General features: G+C 56.9%; 1 protein-coding gene and 1 non-coding gene across 2 annotated transcripts in view; one reads left to right on the top strand and one right to left on the bottom strand.

Annotated features, from left to right (window-relative positions):
- GRID1 (glutamate ionotropic receptor delta type subunit 1) overlaps window positions 1-20,983 on the top strand; it is a 688,202-nt gene that overhangs the window by 17,454 nt on the left and 649,765 nt on the right. The gene's annotated exons all lie outside the window — the stretch shown is intronic.
- LOC131279049 (U6 spliceosomal RNA) lies at window positions 16,491-16,594 on the bottom strand. The gene has a single exon (XR_009186391.1). It is a non-coding gene; the product is annotated as a U6 spliceosomal RNA (small nuclear RNA).

The following is a 20,983-nucleotide window of genomic DNA, read 5'->3' as shown; positions in this document are numbered from 1 at the left end:
TGTGGCGGGAGAGGACTTGGGGAGCCGGGCAGCTCGCGCCCTCACCCGAGGTCAAGGGCTCCAGCAGGGACAGCCCCCCACTTTGGCCGAGATGGGGGCCACCTCCCTTCTCCACCCCAGACCCCAGGGGGCTCGGCCTCCAGACGCCCTGTGCCCCCAGCTGCACTCTCTCTGCCCTGGAGATGGTTCCATTGCTTTGCAAGAAATATTCCATCTCATCAGTAACTCAGAGCAGCCGAGTCGGTGGTATGCACGCGTTGTTCTAATTCATACTTTTACAGTAATTAAAAAAACCCCAGATATTGTTTTTTCTTTCCATTAGTGAGATGGTGGCAGGCGGTAAAGCCACCGCCTTTTTAAAATCGGATTTAAATTGCTTTAATTATACAGCCCATGTTCTCCCAGTCACATACCATCTCTATGAGTTAATGGGCTTTGAAACCTTTCTTTGTTCCATATGCTGTAGATACAGATTTTTTTTTTTGTTAAATGATTGATTTTATATATAGAAACTCAAAATTTGCTATGAGGAAGCTTCAGATGAGTATTGGGAGGTTCTGTTCCGTTAGAAGAAGAAGATGAATAAATGTCGGCAGACAGCCCAGCGCCAATTCCCGGGCTGAATCCTGAGCACCTTCCTGTCTCCAGAACGAGGTTCTAAGACGGGAGTGATGGACGGTGCTCTCGGCATCGCCCCGACTCGCCGCGGAAAGCACACGCGCGAGCTCAGAGGCTGCTGGGTAAATTCCTGCTGACTCTTCAGTGATGACAGAGACTGTCCACCCATCCACCCACCCACCCATTTCCTGAGTGCCCCCCGGGCTTGCCCTGGCCTTGGGGAGCCGCAGCGAGGAGAGCCACAATCCTCATCCATAGGGAGCCTGAGGTTTCCAGAGAAACCAGCACTTGCTCCCAGGAAGGCCTTCACCAGCCGGCGCGTGCCTGGCCTTGGCCGCTGAGCGGGGTCTTGGCGCGCAGAGCTGCCCACGGCTGGAGCCCCTGAACGCCGGTGAGGGCACGTGGCAGGCTGACCCGGGTAGAGCCACGGCGTGGCCTCCCTCGGGCTTCCTGGAGGGGCAGGATCTGGGGTCCCACGCTGCTCCCTGATGGGGCCAGCCCAGTGTCCCGCAGCCCTGCCCTCCCCTCTGTGCCCGGGGGCCTGGCCCAGCCTTGTCCCAGCCGACCTCCTACGGCAGGCGGCTGCCCCTGCCGGGCTGCCCGAGACAGCAGAGGAGAGCCTGGGCCTGTGGGCCACGGGGGGAGGGCCCGGGAGCCTGTGTGTTGGGGAAGCGGGGGCCGGCGCACCTCTCGGTCCCCTGGCCTGGGGCTGACCCAGGAGGGCTGAATGCCAGCAGTGGCTACAGGAGCAGAGGTCACACGGGCTGGGGTAGGTGTCCCCCACATGGGGGTGTGGCCCGCCCCCTTGCCATTCCTGCTCCTGCAGCGCGCGGGGACCGGGTTTGAGCCCCCTTGGGTGAAAGGGGGCAACGGCTTGGGGAAGCCGGGCCCCTCCAGGAGCCAGCAGCGCTGCGCAGGCTGGGAAGACGCAGCCCCCTGGGCCTCGTGGAAGGACGAGCCCCTCCCTGCCGCAGGGGAGAACTTCCAGAAGTGTGTCCTGAAAGCTGGACCGCCTTGCCAGACGCAGAGACCCCGGCCAGACTCGCAGGCTGGGAATCCCCACGACAGCACCCCAGCAAACCCTGGCTCTGGTGCTGGAGACCCAGGGATCCCGGGGGTGGGCCGCCCCGCCCAGCCCTCCAAGCCCAGGTCCCCCGTGAAGGGCCAGGCTCAGCGCCCTTGGTCTGGACCCCAGCTCGGGGCCCAAGCCCGGAGACCCCCGCCCAGCTCCCTGCTCCTGGGGCGTCGCGCAGGGCAGGGTGGGCCGGGACGGCGAGGAGCGGGGCTGCTGCGGGGTCTGCCCGAGCGAGCTCGAGGCCTCTGGTCTGTGAGACACCAGCCCCCCGGATGTGAGCATGGGGCCCGGGGAGGCGGCGCGGGGTGGCACGAGACCACAGCGCCCCAGCGTGGCTGGGGTGGGCCCTGGGGGAGTCGTGCTGCCCTGGAGGCTGAAAGGGGCTGGGGAGCGGGAAGGGCGGCCCACCCTCGGCCCTGCAGCTGCCACCAAGACCCTCCAGGTCAAGCAGCATCCTGGGTGGGCTCTTGGGGCACTGTGGCAGGGGCGGGGGCGTGCCCCGAGTCCCCGCTGCGGGAGAGGACGCAGCTGCGACAGGGCAGCCCCGTGCTCCTCGTTGTCCTTCTGGGTTGCTTAGCTGGGTGTGGAGACAAGGCCCATCCACTGGCATGTCCGTGTTTCTTTCTGTCCCTGAGGCTTGCTTTTTAGAGACTTGAGCGGAAGAGGTGGAGGTGGGCCCAGGCACAGCCTCGGAGGAGGTGACATCTTAAGTGAGGCCTGAAGGGTAAGGTGGACTTTCCCCGGCAAGGAAAGTAGTGTGGTGGGAACAGCATGTGCAAAGCCTAAGAGGCAACAGGGGAGTTCCCTGGGTGAGTCGACTCAGGTGCCTTGTGGAGTTGGGGGGCGTGATGAGCCCCGGGGGGCGGAGTCTCTCTCGAGAGCTTTGAGGTGCTTCTGAGTGCCTGTGGGGTGAGAGTATCTGCACGGGACGTGTCTGCTGTAGGGACTGGATGGAGAGGAATGGAGTGGGCGGGCAGGGCGGCGCTGCCTGCGTCCTGGTTGGGGAGGCCTGAGCTGGGAGGGCTCTGGGGAGCCAGAGAGCACTGGCTTTGCCCCCTCCCTTGACATCCCGTCATTCCCCAACGACCACCTCCTCCAGGCAGCTCACCCTGCTCCTTCCAGCCCTTCCTGCTCGGCCTGTGGCTTCCTGTACGTACAGAGAGTGTGAGGGGAGTCCTTCCTCAGCATTGGGAGAGCAGCAGCGCCCTGCCGCCTCCTCGGCGAGCGGGTGGCTTGGTTCCCAGGAGCGTGCTTGCCTCGCCGCTCCTCGCCTTTCCGCCGGGGCCCTCTGTGCTGGTGTCTCCCCTCGAGGGCCAGGCCTTCCCCACCCTCTGTCCACCTCCCAGGGCCGTGACCCCGCCTTGTCGTCAGCCCCATTGGTGCGACACTTGACCTCGCTAGACCTGTGTCTTCCCCGACCCCCAGGGAGAATTTCACCCCGTTCCCCATTCCCACTCCCGGCGCCCCGTGACTCCTGATGCGGCCTTTTCTCCCTGGCACGCATCTCCACTAACAAGCCACTCACCGTGGTTCGCCTTCTTTCCCATTCGTCCCAGCCCTGTCCTGAGTGCAAGTGTAGGAGGGCAGGGACTTGGCTTCCGGTTGCAGATCTCGGCATGGGTCGCGTGGAGAAGGCAACGCTGCAAGCTGGCTGCCCCGCCCCTGGCGCGGGTCACCCCAGCGCTCCTTTCTCTCTCTTTTTTTTTTGTCTTTATTTATTTGGCACCTTTCTCTTGAGGCGACCACCCGTCTGCCAGCTTCAGCTTCCTCAGCAGGAGTGCCAGGAGTCCTCGCCGCTCCATCGGGGCGTTCGGGAAGGGGCTGAGGCCACCTCTGGGTTCTCCTCTCCGGCAGAAGGCAAAGGCCCGAGCTTGCGTTCTGTGTGCTGTGAGCGCCTTAGAATGCAGCCCTGCCTGGCCCAGCCGCGGGAACCGCTGCGCCCCTTGGGAGCAGCAGGTTAATTAGCGCAGGCGCGCGGGTGGCCGAGTCATCGCCGACCTGCGCCTCTGAGCAGCTTTTCTCTGGAGCGCGGGATCCCATGCGGGGATGCCCGGGGGCTCTGCCGCAGGGGGCGTGCTCACTTCCACCCACGCTCACTGATGGGCTCGTCTGTGCCAGGCGCTGTGTGCGGTGCTGGGGTGGGTGGTGGCTGCGGCGCGCCCATGGCACTTGCCACCTACTGGAGGGAGGGGCCTGGAGAGAGAGGCGCTCTGGGGTCAGACCGAGCCTCCCTTTCCACATCCGTTCAAAGGGCGAGAACAGAGCCTGCTGCCCGGGGTTTTTGCAGGATGGGTCATGCCGTCGACTGTGGCCCTGTCTCTGTCCCCAGGGCGTGCCCAGGGGACAGGCACGTGCTCAGCACCTCCTGTGTGCCTGGCGCGGTGACAAGCAGGGGTGGCTCCATGCGGCCTCGCTCCCCAGGAACTTGCAGTGTGAGCCGGGGCTGGGCTGAGTAATAAAGGAGCAGGATGGAGGGCTCAACCAGGAGGGCCTGGCGCTCCCTCCTCCTGGAGGCCTGGCCTGCTGGGGCCTGGGATGGGAGCAGCCTGCAAGAGGGCGGGAGGCTCCCTGTGGGAGAGCTGATGCAGGGTGGTCAGGCCCGGGGGGTGGGGTCGGCGCTGAGATGGGAGGGGGACCGCAGGCCCCTGGGAGGGGAGGGGGTGATGTGGGTCCCTGGGAGGGGAGGGGGTGATGTGGGTCCCTGGGAGGGGAGGGGGGTCAGTGGACCCCTGGGAGGGGAGGGGGGTCAGCGGACCCCTGGGAGGGGAGGGGGGTCAGCGGACCCCTGGGAGGGCAGGAGCTAGTAAAGGTCCTCAGCGGACCCCCGTCAGGTCTCCTTCTGTTGTACCTGCAAATACCCACTTCACCCTGGTCTTGGCACAAAGTGGGTTGAGATAACACTGACCCTGGCCACAGGGCACCTCGTGGGGCTCTGCCTGACTTCCTCCTGTGTCCAGGCTTCCGCCACATGCCGATGGCTCTCCCTCCCCAAAAAGCCGCAAGAAAAAATGACTTTCCCCACTCACTCCAGGAAGAAGGCCTCAGAGGACTCTGATTGGCCCAGCCTGGATCATGTGCTCATCTGTCAACCAATCAGTGTTACCAGAGACAGGGGGACTCTTGATTGTCTAGTCTGGGTCATGTGCCCGTGGGTGAACCAATCAGCGTTACCAGGGCCGGGGTCCCTGATTGGCCAGCCCTGGCCGTGGGCGGGCCTTCCCTGCTGGACCACGTGGAGAGGGAAGGAAGCATTCCAGAGGCAGCGCAAGGCTGCTGGCTGCGCCCGGGACCTGCGCACACCCCAGCGGGCGCGTTCTGCCGCGGCCGTCCTCCTCGCTGGCCCCTGCCGCCCTCGCCTTGTCATTTGCAGGGTGGCTCCTCCTGGCAGGCCCTGGCGCCCGTGTGCTGGGGGTTCCCCTCTTCCAGGGCAGCTCGGCGGGGTCTCAGCCTGGGGGCGGGTCTCACGGTGGGGTCAGGGGCCCCAGTCAGGGACCTCCGTGGGGGCAGGCCGGGCACTGCTCCTTGCTGACCAGGTGTCCCTCGGGGAGGCCTGCCCTGGGACACCCCAGGGCACTGCTGGTCCCGTCCTGTCCCCTCTCAGGCTGGAGGGCGTGCTGGGCACAGACTGAGTTCTCGGTCCTGGGCTTGTCAGCGGGTTTGTGGGTCACTCAGCTTGTCAGCCAGACAGTGGGCTAGGCAGTCAGCCAGGCTGTGTGTCAGGGTCTTTCTAGAAGTGTGTACAGCTGAGTGGGTGACACTCCCATGAAATAAAACAACTGTCAGGAACAATTTAGAGCCGTGTTCCCATGGGGCCAGGCCTGATTATGACTCTGCGTGTTGCTTCCTGGCAAATGAGATTTGTCACCTAATCATTGCACTGTGGTACCCGTCATGAAGGCCCTGGGGTTAGGCTGGGCGCCCAGGGCACTGTGGTGGGAGCTGGGTGAGGTCTGGGGTGGCATGGGGCCAGTGGGCGGGCGCAGCCCCCGATGAGGCAGTGAAGGAGCCCGGGCTGTGGAAACACACTCAGATGTGTTAGGCTGTGCAAGAGCCTGTGAGCAAACAGGCGGTACCCCCGGGCTCTGCTTCAGGCACGCCGGCCTTCCAGGTATCTGAGACGGTGAAGTTCTTTCATTCCTTCACAAAGCCTGTCCAGCGCTCCGTGTGTGCCAGGCCCCGGGCTCTTGGCTGGGAAACCCAGGCGGAGCTCACCTTCAGTGGGTGCACCAGCCATGGTGTGCCCATCAGTGCTTTCTGTGTGTGTTTCTGGATGTTTCATTGCAAATGCAATGAAAAAAATCTTAGACACAATACCTAGTAAGCCCAGTGATCACACTTAGGGGAGCAACCTTGAGTTGCTGTAACCCACACAGATTTCAGAAAGGGGTGACACTTGCTGTCTTCCTGTCTCCTTTGGGATCCACAGCAATAATCAACAGGCGTGGTTTTTGGATTCCTGCTCCCGTGGCATCTGCACTGAGCGGCGCCCGGGGGCGGCACCCCTAAGCCCCAAGGGATTCCTGGGGGCTCGTACCAGACCCGGGGCCTGTGCATCCCTTCCCATCTGCTCTTCCCAGCCCCTCATGAGGGCGAAGTGGGCAGGGCCCCTCTGGGTCGTCTTTGGAGAAGCAGTGCGGAGAGTGAGGGTTCTGCAGTCAGACAGCTCCACGCCGTGGTCCCCGCCCCACCCCGCCCCGCCCGGCCACCCGCTGGGCGTCTCTTCAGGCAGCTCCTGAGCAGGTGCGGAGGGCCCGCTGCCACCCAGTCTCCGTGTGCTGGTGCCGGGTGGGTGGGAGAGGCCTCAGGAACCTCTTCTGTCATTCATAAGATGGGGACAGCAGCGGCCCCTTTCCAGGCATGCAGGAGTCACCGCAATTCCCGAACTGAGTTTTGCATGACTAGTTCCTCAAGATGGTTGTGGGAGAAACCTGCTAGATGCTTCCCTTGGAGTCGTCGCCGTATGCGCTGCCGCAGTTAAGGCCCTGAAAAGTCCTGCAGTGGGAAGTCCCTCAGGCCGGTGAGTGCGGCATTTGCAGCTAGGCTGCTCGTGGGACACTCTTTGACAGCACTTTTTAACATCCTGTGTATTTACTGCTTCACAAAACCCACTTTTGGAAACACTGAGGCAGCGTATGCAAATTACCCCACAGAGGGCCCGGTACCCAGCAGGCGCTCAATAACGTTCTCTCTCCCCCCTCCGCCTCCTGAAGGAGGCGCGGGGGCAAGGCATTCCCGGGATGGCCACAGCTCAGCGTGGTGAGCTGACGGGCGCCAGCACACCTGGTTTTACCAGTTACGACAAAGTCAAAGTGAGTTTAATTCAAGAGAAGGCGAGGAACAATTCTCCCCATGTTCTGCTCAAGCGGGCTTGGTGCTTGCCGTGCAGGGCCCCCGGAGGCTGCGTGTGTCCCCTGGCTGCGCACGAGCCCTGCAGAGCACCATCTAATAGCAAAGGCCGCGCTCCGGTTCCCGTCAGCAGGTGTGCCTCTGACACCTGCTTCCCAATGGCTGGCCGGGGGTGGCATGGATTTCACAGGCCTGTGTTCTGGAAAAGGCCGCAGGGGGAGGGCTGGGGGTCTGCAGGCCCAGCCACACCGCGGTGCAGACATGGAGCCGCAGGTGCCTGCTCTGGAAAATGGGGCCGTGGTGTCCAGCACTGTGTACCTTGACCTAGGGACTGCATCTTTCCCCATTGTGTCCTCAGCACCCGGCACAGGTGAAAGTCGGAACCGGGTTTTGAAGGATGAATAGGAGTTTCTTATCCAGACAGTAGGAGAAGGGCATTCAAGGACGATGACATCCCCATGACCAAAGGCAGCCTGAAAAAGTCTGATGTGTGATATGAACTGTAACCAGACAGGGCGTGTGTGAGTGACAGAAAACCCTTCCCTCTCGGGCTGAGCAGGGATTTGGGATCTGCTTCCTGTGCCAGAAGAGATAGCGGGAAGGGAAGCACAGTGTGTGCAGAGGACAAAGGGCTGCCTGTGTCCCAACCCCACTCTGGAGAGCTGGTTCACTTCATCCCAACAGCCAGAAGCAGCAGTGAGTGAGGGAGATGGAACGTGTCATCCTGATTATATACTCTCACGGCCTAATTATGGTTTTAATTGATGTGTGAGCAGGTGCTGTGCTCTTCTAAGCAGTTTAAGGCAGGCACAGTCCCTGGAAGAGGGGCACAGGTTGTTCTCTTCGTTAGTCAGGCAGATGGAGGGGCTGGAGGGGCTGGGAGGGGGCTGGGGCAGAGGCAGAGGAGGCAGTCTTTGCCCTGAGTCAGGCCCTGGATGGGCGAAGTACAGCATTGGGGGCAGGGGAGAGGAGGGGGTGGCTGGCAGCTCGGCTCGGGGGCACGGACTCATTGATTCATTCAGTTTTCTCAAGAAACCTTTGTTGAGGGCTTGCTGCGAGGCTGCTCTGTGCGAAATGCAGGGGATTCCAGGATGTGCACGGCACAGCGCCTTCACCCAGAATGCTTGCAGTCGTGTGTGTGTGTGTTGGGAGGGGGTGGGGGAATAGATGTGGGACCCTGTCATTATAGTTCACGGGATAAATGGGAAGTTGTAGAAGTCGCACAGATGATGGAAAGCTTTGCTTGTTAGTGAAGACAGGGAAGGCTTCCTGCAGGACGCCTGTGCTGGGGTTTCGAAGTACGAATAGGAGTTGACTAGGTTGCCTAAGGTGAGGGAAAGGAGATGACGGGGGGCTGGCATTCTGGGTGGAGATGGGGAACAGTGTGGGGTGTGCAGGGAGCTCCTGGTGGCTGGGTATGGCTGGAGCCCTGGCCCGAGGGAGGACCTGGTAGGAGACGGGAGTGGCAGTGGGTCCCTGAGGGCTGGGCTGCATCCTGGTGGCAGGGAGGAGCGGGGGCAGGTTTGGAGTGGGGACTGATGTGATGATGTGATGTGGGAATATGTGGAAAGGGGGCTGGCGAGGTGGGCCCGTGGCAGCCAAGGGGTGAGGAGGGGCTGTGCGACGGCCGGGGCGGGAGGTGGAGGCCGGAGGGTGGGAACGGGAGCCCCGGGTCGGGCATCTTCCTTCGAGGTGGGGAGTGGGGGCGGCGCAGCACAGGAGGGTGACGTCAGCTTCGACAGCTGAGTTTGGGGCGAGACCCCCAGAGGAGAGGGCTGTGCTGGGGCCGCACTCCTAGTCCCTGGCAGCGTGGGAAGGGGGAGGCCTGGTGGGGGCGGGGGGAGGAGAAGCCCCTGCCCACCCCTGCCCGCTCGGGGGCCCTGGGAGGCGCCCCCTCCCCTCCTGGTCAGCGCCTGCCCTTCCCGCAGCGCCCTCGCCTCCCCGGGCAGGAAGTCGCCCTCCCTCCTGCAGGGGACGGGAGGGCTGCTCGGGCAGGGGCCGGCTGGGTGGTGCCACCCCTTCCAAGGACGGCCGCGCGTCCTCTGAGCCTCCCGCTGCTGCCGCGGTGCCCAGGGCCGGGTGGGGACAGTGCCAGCCCCACCTCTGGAGAGGGGTACAGTGCTTGCGTGGAAGCCCACGTGCAGGCAGGAGCGTGGAGGCGGGAGGGGCACAAGTGTCCCCCAGGTGGGCCTGGGAGCCCGAGCCCCTCCTCCGGGCTGGGACCCAGGGACACGGAGGAGTCCTGCCTGGGGGCCCAGGCGCAGCCCCGGGAGGGCCCTGCTGCGTCCCCGCTGTTGGGGTCCTGCAAGGCAGAGGCCGGGGGCAGCCGGTGGGCGGGCGCCTCTGGGGAGCGGGAGGCCGGAGCGGGCCGTGGGGGGCTGGACGGGGGCCGCGGCCTCGGTGGCTGCTTCGCGGAGGTCGAAGCGGATCCCGAGGGCGACGAGACCCCACGCGGAGGGCCTGGCGCTTGTGGCGGGCACCCCGGCTTCTTGGGGAGAGCCCGGCTCGGGTTCCCGGGGTGGAGTCCGCAGTGGCCCAGGCGTGGGCGGCGGGGAGCAGGAGGCCCTGCAGGCCCTTCCTCGGGGAGGCGCTGGGGCCTCGGGGCGCCCCGGTCGGCTGGCCAGGGCCCGGGCCCTGAGCCGGGGCGCGGCGGGCACTGAAGGTGGCGCGCACTGCACGAGGGTTGTTGAGTGCCCTCTGGCCTCAGGTGGGGGGATTTGCGCCCCCAGCCCCGCCTGCCCCCATCCTCTGGCCCAGTCGCTTGCCCAGAGCCCTTGCCAGGGTGGGCGAGGTTCCTGGGCCCTGGCCGCCCCCCTTCCTGGGTTGTGCGATGCCGTGGTGGGGTCCTTGCCCCCTGACCTCGTGGGCTGCAGCCACCCGGCTGGTCGGGGACCCCCCCGTGTAGCCACATGCGTCCCTGGCCTCGGAGGGCCCTGCCGTGCCTCGGGTGCTCTGCACGGGGTGGGGTACAGCGGGGGGCCGAGGCCGTCCCCCACCTGGGCACTTGCGGGCCGGGCTGGATGAGTGGAGCGGGGCCAGGTGGGCGGGGTGGGGTGAGTGGGGCGGGGCCAGGTGGGCGGGGTGGGGTGAGTGGGGCGGGGCCAGGTAGTGGGGCGGGCGGGCACCCCTGTTATTTTCCCTACATCGGGGTATTTGTCCCTGTACCTGGAGGGAGATGCTGGCAAGCGCACACTCTGCCTCTTTCCTTCACCAGGGCCCTGTCCTCGAGGGGCTCTTGGCTTGCCCATCCATCTTGGTCCCAGGGCTGCAGGTGTGGGCACAGACTCCTCGCCCCTCCCAGCCCCTGGGGTCCCCCGTGCTCGCCCCGCACCCCTTCACGTGCTGAGCTCTAGACAGCGCGTGGAGGCTTAGGACCCCCGGCAGGCGGAGGGCCTGGACGTGAGCTGACCTGGGGGAGGGAGGCCAGAAGAGCCAGAGCGCACCGCGCGACGGGGCTTCCAGTCGTGAGCGTCATGGCTGGGGCCCGGGGGACTTCCAGGCAGCCCTGGGCTCTGGGGCTCCCTCCTGGCTCTGAGTCAGATCTCCACAGGTGAGAGAACCTGTCAGGACTGCTCCCAAGGGGAGGACTGCGGCACCCACCAGCTGTACCGGACAGTGCTTCCTGAGCTCTTCTCATTGTAAAAGCAGTTTCTGCACATCTCAGGAAAACGGGGCACAAGAGAGTAAATAAACGCTGCTGGGACTCAAACTGCATGGGTGACCGCTGGTTACGGCCCCCGTCTTCACAGACAAGGTTGAGCCCGTACTGTTTACTCGGCTTTGTCTGTGACCTTAATGTTTTTGTGACTTTGAGAATTTCACAAACAATGCATGAATACATCTCATTATAAAAGACTTAAGAAATACTTAGAATAAAAATCCCATTTTGCTCCTCAGAGGGAACTAATGAAATCAGGCTGCTCCCCTTCCAGGCCCTGCATCAATGTCTGCAGGGACATTCACGCACACCCTCAGAGGACTACCGAGCTTTGCTGTGTTTTGTGGGTTCTGAGTTCATAAATAGTGCTGGCTAACTGACGTATGTTGCACTTTGTTTTTCCCCCACTCGCCAGCGTGTTGGTGCGCTTGACCGCATTTGAAACAGAATTTCGTACCATGTTTCCCTGTTAGGGGATGTTTAGCAATTCCCCCATTTGTGGGTGCCGAGGCTCTTTGTAACTTCTCTCAACCACAGACAGCTTTGGGATGAAAGTCCTTATATGAGGCCAGGAGAAGGATTCTTCTTGGTAGATCCCAAGACGTGGAATTACTTGGCTGAATTGCATGCACGTGTACAGTTCTAAACAGTGGCTGCCAGATGGTGCTCCGAGAAGGCTGGCCATCGTGCTCCCACCCGACAGCGTAAGCAGTGCTTCCTCATGTTCTTGCCAACACTGGATGTTATCAGCCTTTTACTTTTTGTCAGTCTGATGGCTAATGGGGAGTATTTTAATTTGCGTTTCCCTAATTACCATCTTTTCATACTACCCACGTAACACGTCGTTCTAGCAGTTCTTCGTTGTTAATACAGTATTAGCATGTTTAGTTTATTTGTACAAACAGTCCATTGCAAACACGATTAACAACGGCATTTCCCGCCACTACAACGCTTAATGAGCCCAGTACAGAAGGAGCACTGTGTCGCCTTTGCGGCCACACTGGCATCCGTTTCCTCTGGCGCCTGCTGCTGCGGGGCAGTTATTGTGTCTTGCAGATTTGCTGTGCTTTTTCTTTTCACTGCTTGTGTATCTTCTTTGAGGGGCTGTCGTCAAAGGGGGAGGCCCTGGGTGGTGGGCTGTTTCAGTCCCAGGGGCGTCGCTCGCTGGCATGTGGCGAGACCCTGGGAGCCACTGAGCGCTGAGATTTTATGCCACCCACACCCATATGAAATTTCAAAAATAAAAAGAGCACTGAACGGTAAACTAAAGGGTCCCCAACAAAGCCGTGTGTTTTGTCAGGATGACTTACTTTGCTACTTTGGAAATCAACCTTAAAAAAAAAAGAGTTCTTACTTTGGGACCCCACGTAGCCGAAGGCTGCCAGGTAACTCGGCCTGTGCTCCACCCCCGTCGGCCCCTGACGTTGTGTCCCCCAGTCCACCCCACCCCCCGTGACCACGGGGCCAGTGGAGCTTCGTGACTCTTCGTGGCTGACCGTTCTTCTCTTTCCTTTGTGGCCCTCAGTGGACTTGTGGTTCTAAACTTTAATTTTGGTCTCCTGGTCTGTTTTAACTGCCTTCTAATATTTCATTGTTTTTCTCTGATTGCTCAGAATATGGACGTGATTCAGACCTTTGTGCCCTTCTTAAAACTTTCGAACAACTGCTTAAGTAAATAAATGCTCAAAAACCCACATGCTACTTGTTCCCTGCCGTTGTCGGCAGCTGTAGATGACAAGGTGCCTCTGCTGGGGCCTCGCTGGATGCTTGAAGACATGGGTTGGAAAGCAGGAGCTGTCACCTTCGGAAGCCTGTCCCCAACCAGCCACGCTCATGGGGAGTCTTTCCATCCATTCGGGGTCTCTTTAAGGCTTTTAGTAAAGTTTTGCATTTTTCTTCTTATAGGTCTTGCCCATTTCTCATTAGGTTTATCCCCAGGGGTTTTATCGACTTGATTTCTGGTATGAATGAGCTTTCTTCTGAATTACATTTTCTAATTGGGAATGCTGGCACACACGAAAACTATTGACTTTTGCACATTGATTTTATATCCAGGAGTTTTGCTGAACTCTTGTATGAGTTCTAATAGTTTATTAGTTGACTCTCTTGGAGCTTATAGATAGATGCTCAGCTTTTCTACAAATTATGGCAATGTCGTCTCCTATCCGCAGCGTTTCTTTTTCGGGTGTTATCACGTTGGCCAGAATGGTGGTGAATATTGATTGGTGGTAGAAAATTCTAAAGCTTCACTGCTAAGAGGGATGCTCATAGGTTTCTAGCTGATGTCCTTTACCAAGCTAGGGCAGTTCCTCCCAGTTCCTGATTGCCAAGAGTTCAAAGAGCTTTGCTAAGGGTACTGTTGTGGTCAAACCCAATACATTTCCATCTACAGTACTCCAGATTCATTGATATATAGTTTAGCATTTCTGTTTTCATTTTTCTTTTCAGCCAGCAGTTATTAAAAAGAATGTTGTAAATTTTCTCAGGAGATTTGGGGGAGTTCCCTTCATTGCTAATTTCTCATCTTACTGCATTGTACGCAGTTAATGTGCAATGAGTTACCAAACAGTGTCCCCTTTAGGGTTTTACCGAAATTTCCGCTGCGGAAACGTGGGTGTGTGTGGGTTGAAAAGGCTGTGCTGCTTCAGCTGGGTCCCGTGAGGGGGCGCGGAAGTGCAGGTCGAGGGACCCTGGGGCCGTCTCTGCCTCTTCATGGCCGAGTGATGGGGGCAAGTGCCAGGGGGCATCGGCGTCATTTGTGAAATGGGCTGGATAATAGCACCCGCTTGTAGGACTGTGGTAGGAATTGAATTAGTCTCTATGTGCGAAACCCCTAAAACAGAGCTTGGAACTCAGTGAGTGCTTAATAAAATAAATGTTAGCGCACAGGCTTCCGGGTGAGCTGTGCAAAGCTCCCATAACATTTCTTACCTTCTGAATCTGAAAGAGAAAGGTTGAAGTCACGTTTATGATTGTGGATTTGTTGGTTTCCTCTTTAATTACTGTCAGTTTTACTTTATATATTTTGATGTTGTGTTGTAAAGCTCAGGAAATTTCCCGACCATTACGTTTTGGCTGCAGGCTGTATCTTATATCAATATGAAATATTACTATGTTCTTGAATGCTTTCCACCTTGAATTCTATTTTGTCTGATACGTACTTTCTTTTTCTGGGTTACCTTTTGCTTAGTATAGCTTTTCTCAACCTTTTTTTTTTTTTTTAACCTTCCTGGGTGTTTATCTTTTGTAAAAAAATTATGCAATGATTTAAAAAAATCCAATCTGTTTATTGTGGTTTTTGTTAGGGAGATTTAACTTGTTGACAAATACTGAGATTACGGATATCCTTGGACCCTCGCCATTCTGTTTTGTGTTCCTTACTTGCTCTGTTTCCTTGTGCATTTTCTCCTTTCCTGCCTTTGCTGGATTGATTGGTTTTGTTTTTGTCCTGGTTTTTGTTCCTGAAGCAGCAGCTCCAGGGCCCTGCTGGTCCTGTGGGCAGGATGCTCTCTGTGGTGGCCGATCTTTGCTGCACTGCAGGCCCCTTAGCTTGCTCGGCCCTGGGTGCTGAGTTAGGGCAGAGACTTCCCTCAACCCCAGCATCCGAACAACCAAAAACTCCCCCTTCCCCCTGAAGGCTCAAAATAATACATAACCTTTCTGTTTCCTGGTCGTGACGTATATATTAAAGATAGATCTGAACTCTTATCCATCTCTCAGCCCACGGTCAGTCTTTATATTGTTTCCCTAAACACGTCAAACGTGTGAGCATGCCTTAACCGCCGGCCACACCTGAGCCTTCTCTTCACTTACGAGACCAGCTGGGATTTTAGTTCCAGATTTTAATACTGCTTAATAGTCAGTAAATCATTTTAACAGTAAGTTTTAAAATTTTCTCACTACTGCTCTTGTGTTCCACATCTTGTTCTTGGATTCATTTTTTGAAAAATTGAGGTAAAATTCACATAATGCAAAATTCACCCTTCTCATCATTTTAAGGTATACAGTCCGCTCGCTTCCAGGGCGTTTACAAGGTTGGGCAGCCATTGCCACTGCGTAGTTCCAGAATGTTCTCATCACCCTAAAGAACGCCAGGCCCCTCTCTCTCGCCCGGCCTCTGGTGACTGCGCATCTGCTTTCTGTTTGGATTCATTTTTTTGCGGCTGCTGGAGCGAGCCCGCCATCTGGTCAGTCTTTCTGAGAAGTTTTGTAGGTGATGAACTTTCCGTGTTCTCGTGTGTCTGAAAATGCCTCCTTCCTTCCCGAAGCCTGAGTAGAGCATGCACGGCTGATACCATTTGCCCCAAAGCACTTTTGAGATATTGTTTCATTGGCTCACCAGCGTTTGGCCTTCTCAAGAATGACCACAGCCAGGGGTGGACACAGAGTAGCTCATTTAATTCTAGTCCCCGTACGACCCACGGGGGACGGGGACAGTGAGGAGAGAGGCGACGTGAGGAGGAGCCCTGCAGCTGGGAACGTGGGCTCCGCCCCACCCAGTGCTCTAGGGTGCTGGAGCTGCTCAGAGCGGATCCCGGGAATGGGTTGGCTTTTGACAATGGGCTTATGGCTTTGAAGCTGAGAAAAATATCCAGTTCAAGGCATCTTTGGTCGATGTGTTCTTCTGGAAGACTGTCTGCTGGTGGTCCCGGGCTCCTCTGCCACATGGCGCGGCGGTCCCGGGCTCCCCCGCCACGTGGCACGGCGGTCCCGGGCTCCTCCACCACGTGGCACGGCGGTCCCGGGCTCCTCTGCCATGTGGCACGGCACATGGCGGCCACTGCTGGGCTCTGCCCCCCTTTGGGCTTCGTTGCTCCTAGTGTCTTGCTTCCGTGGCTTTCTCTCTCGGTCCGTGTTACATTCTCTTAGAGGACTCCAGGAAGAGGATGAAGGCCCACTCCGAGTGAGGTGGGCCGCGTTTTAGGTTAAGGTCCTGCTCAGCAGAAGTGCCACCACGCCCGCTGCCTGGTCTCGAGAAGCTGGCACCAGCACCGTGACGTCGGGTTCTCTGTAGGCAGGCTGTTGTGTTCTCCCTGGAAGGATTTGGCACTTTTTCTTTACTCCCAGGTTTCTGAAATTTCACCCTCGGTGCCTAGGTCTTTCCTTTTCACATAATCCCGCTTTGCACGTGGTGGGTTCTTTCAGTCTGAGGATGTGTGTCTTTCTGCAACTCTTTATTTTTACTCATTTCCTGTATTCTTTCGGGTGTCTCTTTAGAACTCCTTTTACATGGTGGCTGGGGCTTCTGCATATGTCCTCTATGTCCCCTTTCTTTACTTTTTTTAAAAAACAGCTTTATTGACATATAATTCACATGCTGTATAATTCACCCATTTAATGTGCACAGTTCGGTAGTTTTTGTATATTTAGCAGATTTGTGCAACCATCAACCCAGTCAATTTTAGAACATTCTCATCACCTTAGAAAGAAACCCATACTTTGTTAGCTGCTCTTCCCCAGTCTGCAGTGCCCTCCCTACCTCCCACTCCCCTCCAGCCCTAAGCAGTCACTAACGTCATTAATCTACTCTGTTTTTCCCTTTATTAGAGAAGCTGGGGGTTTACAGAACAATCATACATGAAGTACAGGATTCCGATATCCCATCCCACCCCCACCACTCTGTAGTGCTGTGCATTTGTTAAAATTGATAGCACTCTTTAATTGTGCTGGTAGTTAAGCCTATGGTTTAATTTAGGGTTCACTGTGTAGTGTACTGCATGGACTTTAAAAAAAATTATTCTGTTACCCTTTTAATCATGTTCAGATATTGTTTCAGTACTGTTAATTGCATTAAAAAATACAGAGTCCTCCACGAATCTGTGTGTCATGCTTGCGCAGGAGCCACGCTAATCTCTGTAGTGTTCCAGTTTAAGTGTATGTGCCGCTGAAGTGAGCACTTAATCTCCTTTCTGGATCCATCGATGTCCCCGTTCTGGACGTTTCATATAAATGGAATTATGTACTATGTGGTCTTTTGTGACTGGCTTCTTTCACTTGGCTGAATGCTTTCGAGGTTCATTCCCGTGGTAGCATGGCTTGGTGCTTCATTCCTTCCTCTGACTGCAATAATAGTCCATTGTGTGAATATTCTACGGCTTTATCTGCTGATGGACCTTTGAATTGCTTCTACCTTTTCACAAATAATGCTGCTATATTGGACTTAGACGTGATCTTTGTAACAAGTCTCTCCTGTTACTTTTACCAGAACTGTAGTTGGTGCTGGGGTTTAGTGTATACCCAGGGGACCTGAATCTCTGGACTGACCATGAGATAGCCAGGCCCTGAGCCTCAACAGACTTCAGCTCCTACACTGTGGTTTACTGGACTTACCCCACTCAGCTAACATGGAGGTGAAGAAGGTCAACCACCACACCAGGGAGCCAAGAGTACCTACAACTGAAAGCAGGAGGATTGCATCCAGCATCCATGTGGAATCTAAGCCCCCTCTTGACATAGATGTGGAATGGACACAACCATTCTAAAGTCCACAGGATGGAGGAATAGAGTGTGGATTAGAGTGGACTTACTGATATTCTATTCATGAACTATTGTGATTAGTAATTGAAGAAAATGTGGCATTGGTGTGGAGAAAGTGGCCATGGTGGCTGCTGGGGGTAGGGAGTGGGAGGAAGAGATGAGATATGGAGGTGTTTTGGGACCTGGAGCTGTCCTGGGTGGTACTGCAGGGACAATTGCCAGACATTGCATGTCCTCCCGTGGCGAACTGGGTGGACTGTGGGAGAGTGTGGGCTATAGTGTGGACCATTGGCCATGAGGTGCAACGGTGCTCAGAGATGTATTCACCAAGAGCAATGAATGTCTCATGATGATGGAGGGGGTTGTTGTTATGAGGGGAGGAGTGGGGTGAGAGGGGTGGGGGGTATATGGGGACCTCATATTTTTTGAATGTAACATTAAAAAAAAAAGACAAAAAAAATAATTAAAAAAAACCAAAACAAATAATGCTGCTATACACATTTGTATACAAGTTTTTGTGTGGACATATGTTTTCGTTTTTCCCAGGAGTGGAATTGCTATATCATATGTTAAATTTGTTTTCATTATTATTATTATTTTAAAAATTTATTTCTCTCCCCTTTCCCTGCCCGCCCCCCCCCCCCCCACAGTTGTCTGCTCTCTATGTCCATTCGCTGTGTGTTCTTTCATGTCTGCTTATATTCTCGTCAGCGGCACCGGAAATCTGTGTCTGTTTTTGTTGCGTCCTCTTGCTGTGTCAGCTCTCCGTGTGTGCAGCACCATTCCTGGGCAGGCTGCACTTTTTCCGCACTGGGCGGCTCTCCTTATAGGGCGCACTCCCTGTGCATGGGGCTCCCGCATGCGGGGGACACCCCTGTGTGGCACAGCACTCCTTGTACGCATCAGCACTGCGCGTGGGCCAGCTCCACACGGGTCAGGAGCCCTGAGTTCGAACCCTGGACCTCCCATGTGGTAGACGGACGCTCTATCTGTTGAGCCAAATCCGCCTCCCATATGGTAAATTTGTGTTGAACCGTTTGAGGAACTGCCAGACTGTTTTCCAAAATGGATGCATTGTTTTCCATTTCCACAGCATAGTATGAGGGTTCTGATTTTTCTGCATTCTCACCAGCCCTTGTTATTATTTGACATTTTGATTATGACCATTCCTAGTGGGTGTGAAGGAGTATCTCCTTGTGGTTTTTTAATATGTATTTTTTATTAGAGAATTTGTGAGCTTACAAAACAATCATGCATACTGTCCAGAATTCCCATACATCACCCCTCCACCAACACCTTACTCTTTGTGGTTTTAATTTGCATTTCCCTGATGGCTAATGATGTTGAGCATCTTTACGTGAACTTACTGGCCATTTGTATGTCACCTTTAGAGAAATGTCTACACAGGTATTTGCCCATTTTTAAGTTGGATTATTTGTCTTTTCATTGTTGAGTTATAAGAGTTCTTTATATACTCTGGATACAAGACCCTTATTGGATATGGGATTTGCACATTTTTTCCCCATTCTGTGGGTTGTCTTTTCAACTGTCTTGATGTTGACCTTTGAAGTGCAAAACTTTTAAATTTTGATGAAATTCAGTTTATCATTCTTTTTGCTCATGCTTTTGGTGTCATATCTAAGAAACCATTGCTAAATCCAAGGTTATGCCCCTTTACTTTACTTTTATCCTTTCCATCTCTGGGATTTTGTGCTGCCGTCTGGAGGAACTCCTTATCTCAGTTCTCTGGGTCACTAATTTGATCTCCATCTGTTCTGCTGGTTAGTGCTGTTTTATTCCTTGATAAGTGAATGTTTGATTCCTGGATCGAGCTCACTCTTTTCTCTTTCAAATGTGGTAGCCTGTCCCACCTCGCAGATTTTTCCTGTTCTAAAGTCTGGCTTAGCTTCTTCTAGCACCTCTATGTCTCTAGGTGTTAGTTCTTTTAGTTGATGACTCAGAGATGTCTCCCATGGGATGCAAATCTTCTGAAATATAGGTGGGTGATTCTGGTTGTGCATTTGTTTTTGTGTTTGAAGTTTCCGCCTGCTCTGTCTGTGAGGCTGAACCCATCCCCGGCAAGGCTGGGTGGGTGCCGGGGCTGCTGTGTCAGGCGTACCGGGTGCCTCCCCTGGAGCCTCCAGCCCCTGCGGCTTGCTTCTCCCAAGCAGCTCAGGGCTTGGCCCGGAGGGGAGGGACTACGCCAGCCACCCCACCTACCAGCCGCCCTCCGTGTCCCCGTCTCCTCGGCTCCCCGGCTTCACGGCACCCCTCTCCTGGGTGTGCTTCGGGCTGGGTGCCACTTTCAGTCTGAGCGCATGGGTCTTCTCCCCGCCAGGGGTTCCTCCTGACTTCTGCCCTTTTGAGAACAGCATTCTTGTTTTTAAAAATGGACATATCCTTGATAAGGTTGGGAAGCAGAGCATGCTGTACCGCAGGCCGCCGTGTTGATCCAGTGTGTGCTATTTCTCTGTACTGTCTTGTTCCAGAAGCGACCAGGCCACGTAATTAGCACCATATGGCGATCCTTCCCTGAACGTTTCACTCTTAATAGCTGCAGACCGTTTTCCTGGTGGCCCTTCCTTACCTGACTTAACCACTTCCTTTTCTTCCGATTTTGCCCTATAGTAAACACTGCTGCACTGAACGTCTTGCGCCTGAACCTTTGCGCACATTTGGGGTGATTTTCCTAAGGCCGGGTCCTCCGGGGGCAGCTGTGGGTTGAAAAGTGCCTGTCGTGCCCCCTTCCTGCCCAGCGCCCTCCTCGAGGCCCCCCCCCACGTCTGGGAATCAACAGTGCCCTCGGGGCAGGTGGCCCGGCTGTCACGCCTCGCTCGTGTGCGGCCAGGCTCTTCCCACGGGCTCTGCGTCCCCTCGCCTGGTGACGTCCGGGAGCCTGAGCCCGGTAAAATGGCCTTTATGCCCAGCAGCACTGGCCCACAGGTCGGGGCTCCTAAACGTGCACTGCAGGAATCTGTAAATTGAGTTTTCATGCTCGGCCGCCTCTGTTTCCCCTGCCCCTGCCCCGTGTCCCTCCACGGTGGGCCAGGGGCCCCGGGATGGGGTGAGGGGGGTGGAGGTGGGGGGGCGTGTTTTAACCGCATGCCGTCGCTCGCTGAGTGCTGCGGCTGCGCCCGGGGGAGCTGGGGCCGTGTCTGCTCCCGATCCTGCCGCCGTACCCGGGACAGGGCTTCGGGAGAGAAGCGGGAGGACGGGGAGGAGGCGGAGGAGGAGGCAGCACCTGGGACACCTGGCCCAGCCCCGGCCCACCCTTCTCGGAGCCCTCGGCGGCATCTTGCCCCCTGGACCACCACGGGGAGCCCTTTGAAGGAGGGTTCCCGTGCCCGTTTTAAAGGTGGGCAAATGGGGGTTAGGTGCCTGGCCCCGACTCACGGAGCGAGCGTGGTGCTTTACCTGTAAAAGGGAGGGGAGCTCGGCCCTCCCCTCGGGGGCCTGGGGAGTGGGCAGGGGCGGGCGGCGGAGGCTTCCGGGCCTCACTCCCTGGGGCTCGGCCTGGACGGAGCCGCCAGCCCGGCTGGCCAGGGCGCCACCGTCCTTGCTGCCCGGCGCCGAGCCAGCCCGCGGGATGCGCAGCGCCTTGCAGGGCCCGGAGGCTGCAAGGTGGGCTTCGCGCTCTGCGGCCGCGGGCCGAGGGCTGGGACCAGCTGCTTAGCCTCTCCGAGCCTCCGCCCGTCTCCGTGATGCCCACCAGGTGTGGGGAGGTTGGGTGAGGCCAGATGTCAGCCCTCAGGGCGCGCCTGTGCGGACAGGAGGCGGAGCCCCCCACTCCTGTGCTTATAACCGCCTCG

Source organism: Dasypus novemcinctus, chromosome 6, assembly GCF_030445035.2.
Source record: "Dasypus novemcinctus isolate mDasNov1 chromosome 6, mDasNov1.1.hap2, whole genome shotgun sequence".
NCBI classification, from domain to species: Eukaryota; Metazoa; Chordata; class Mammalia; order Cingulata; family Dasypodidae; genus Dasypus; species Dasypus novemcinctus.
This window is presented reverse-complemented; position numbering and strand designations above follow the sequence as displayed.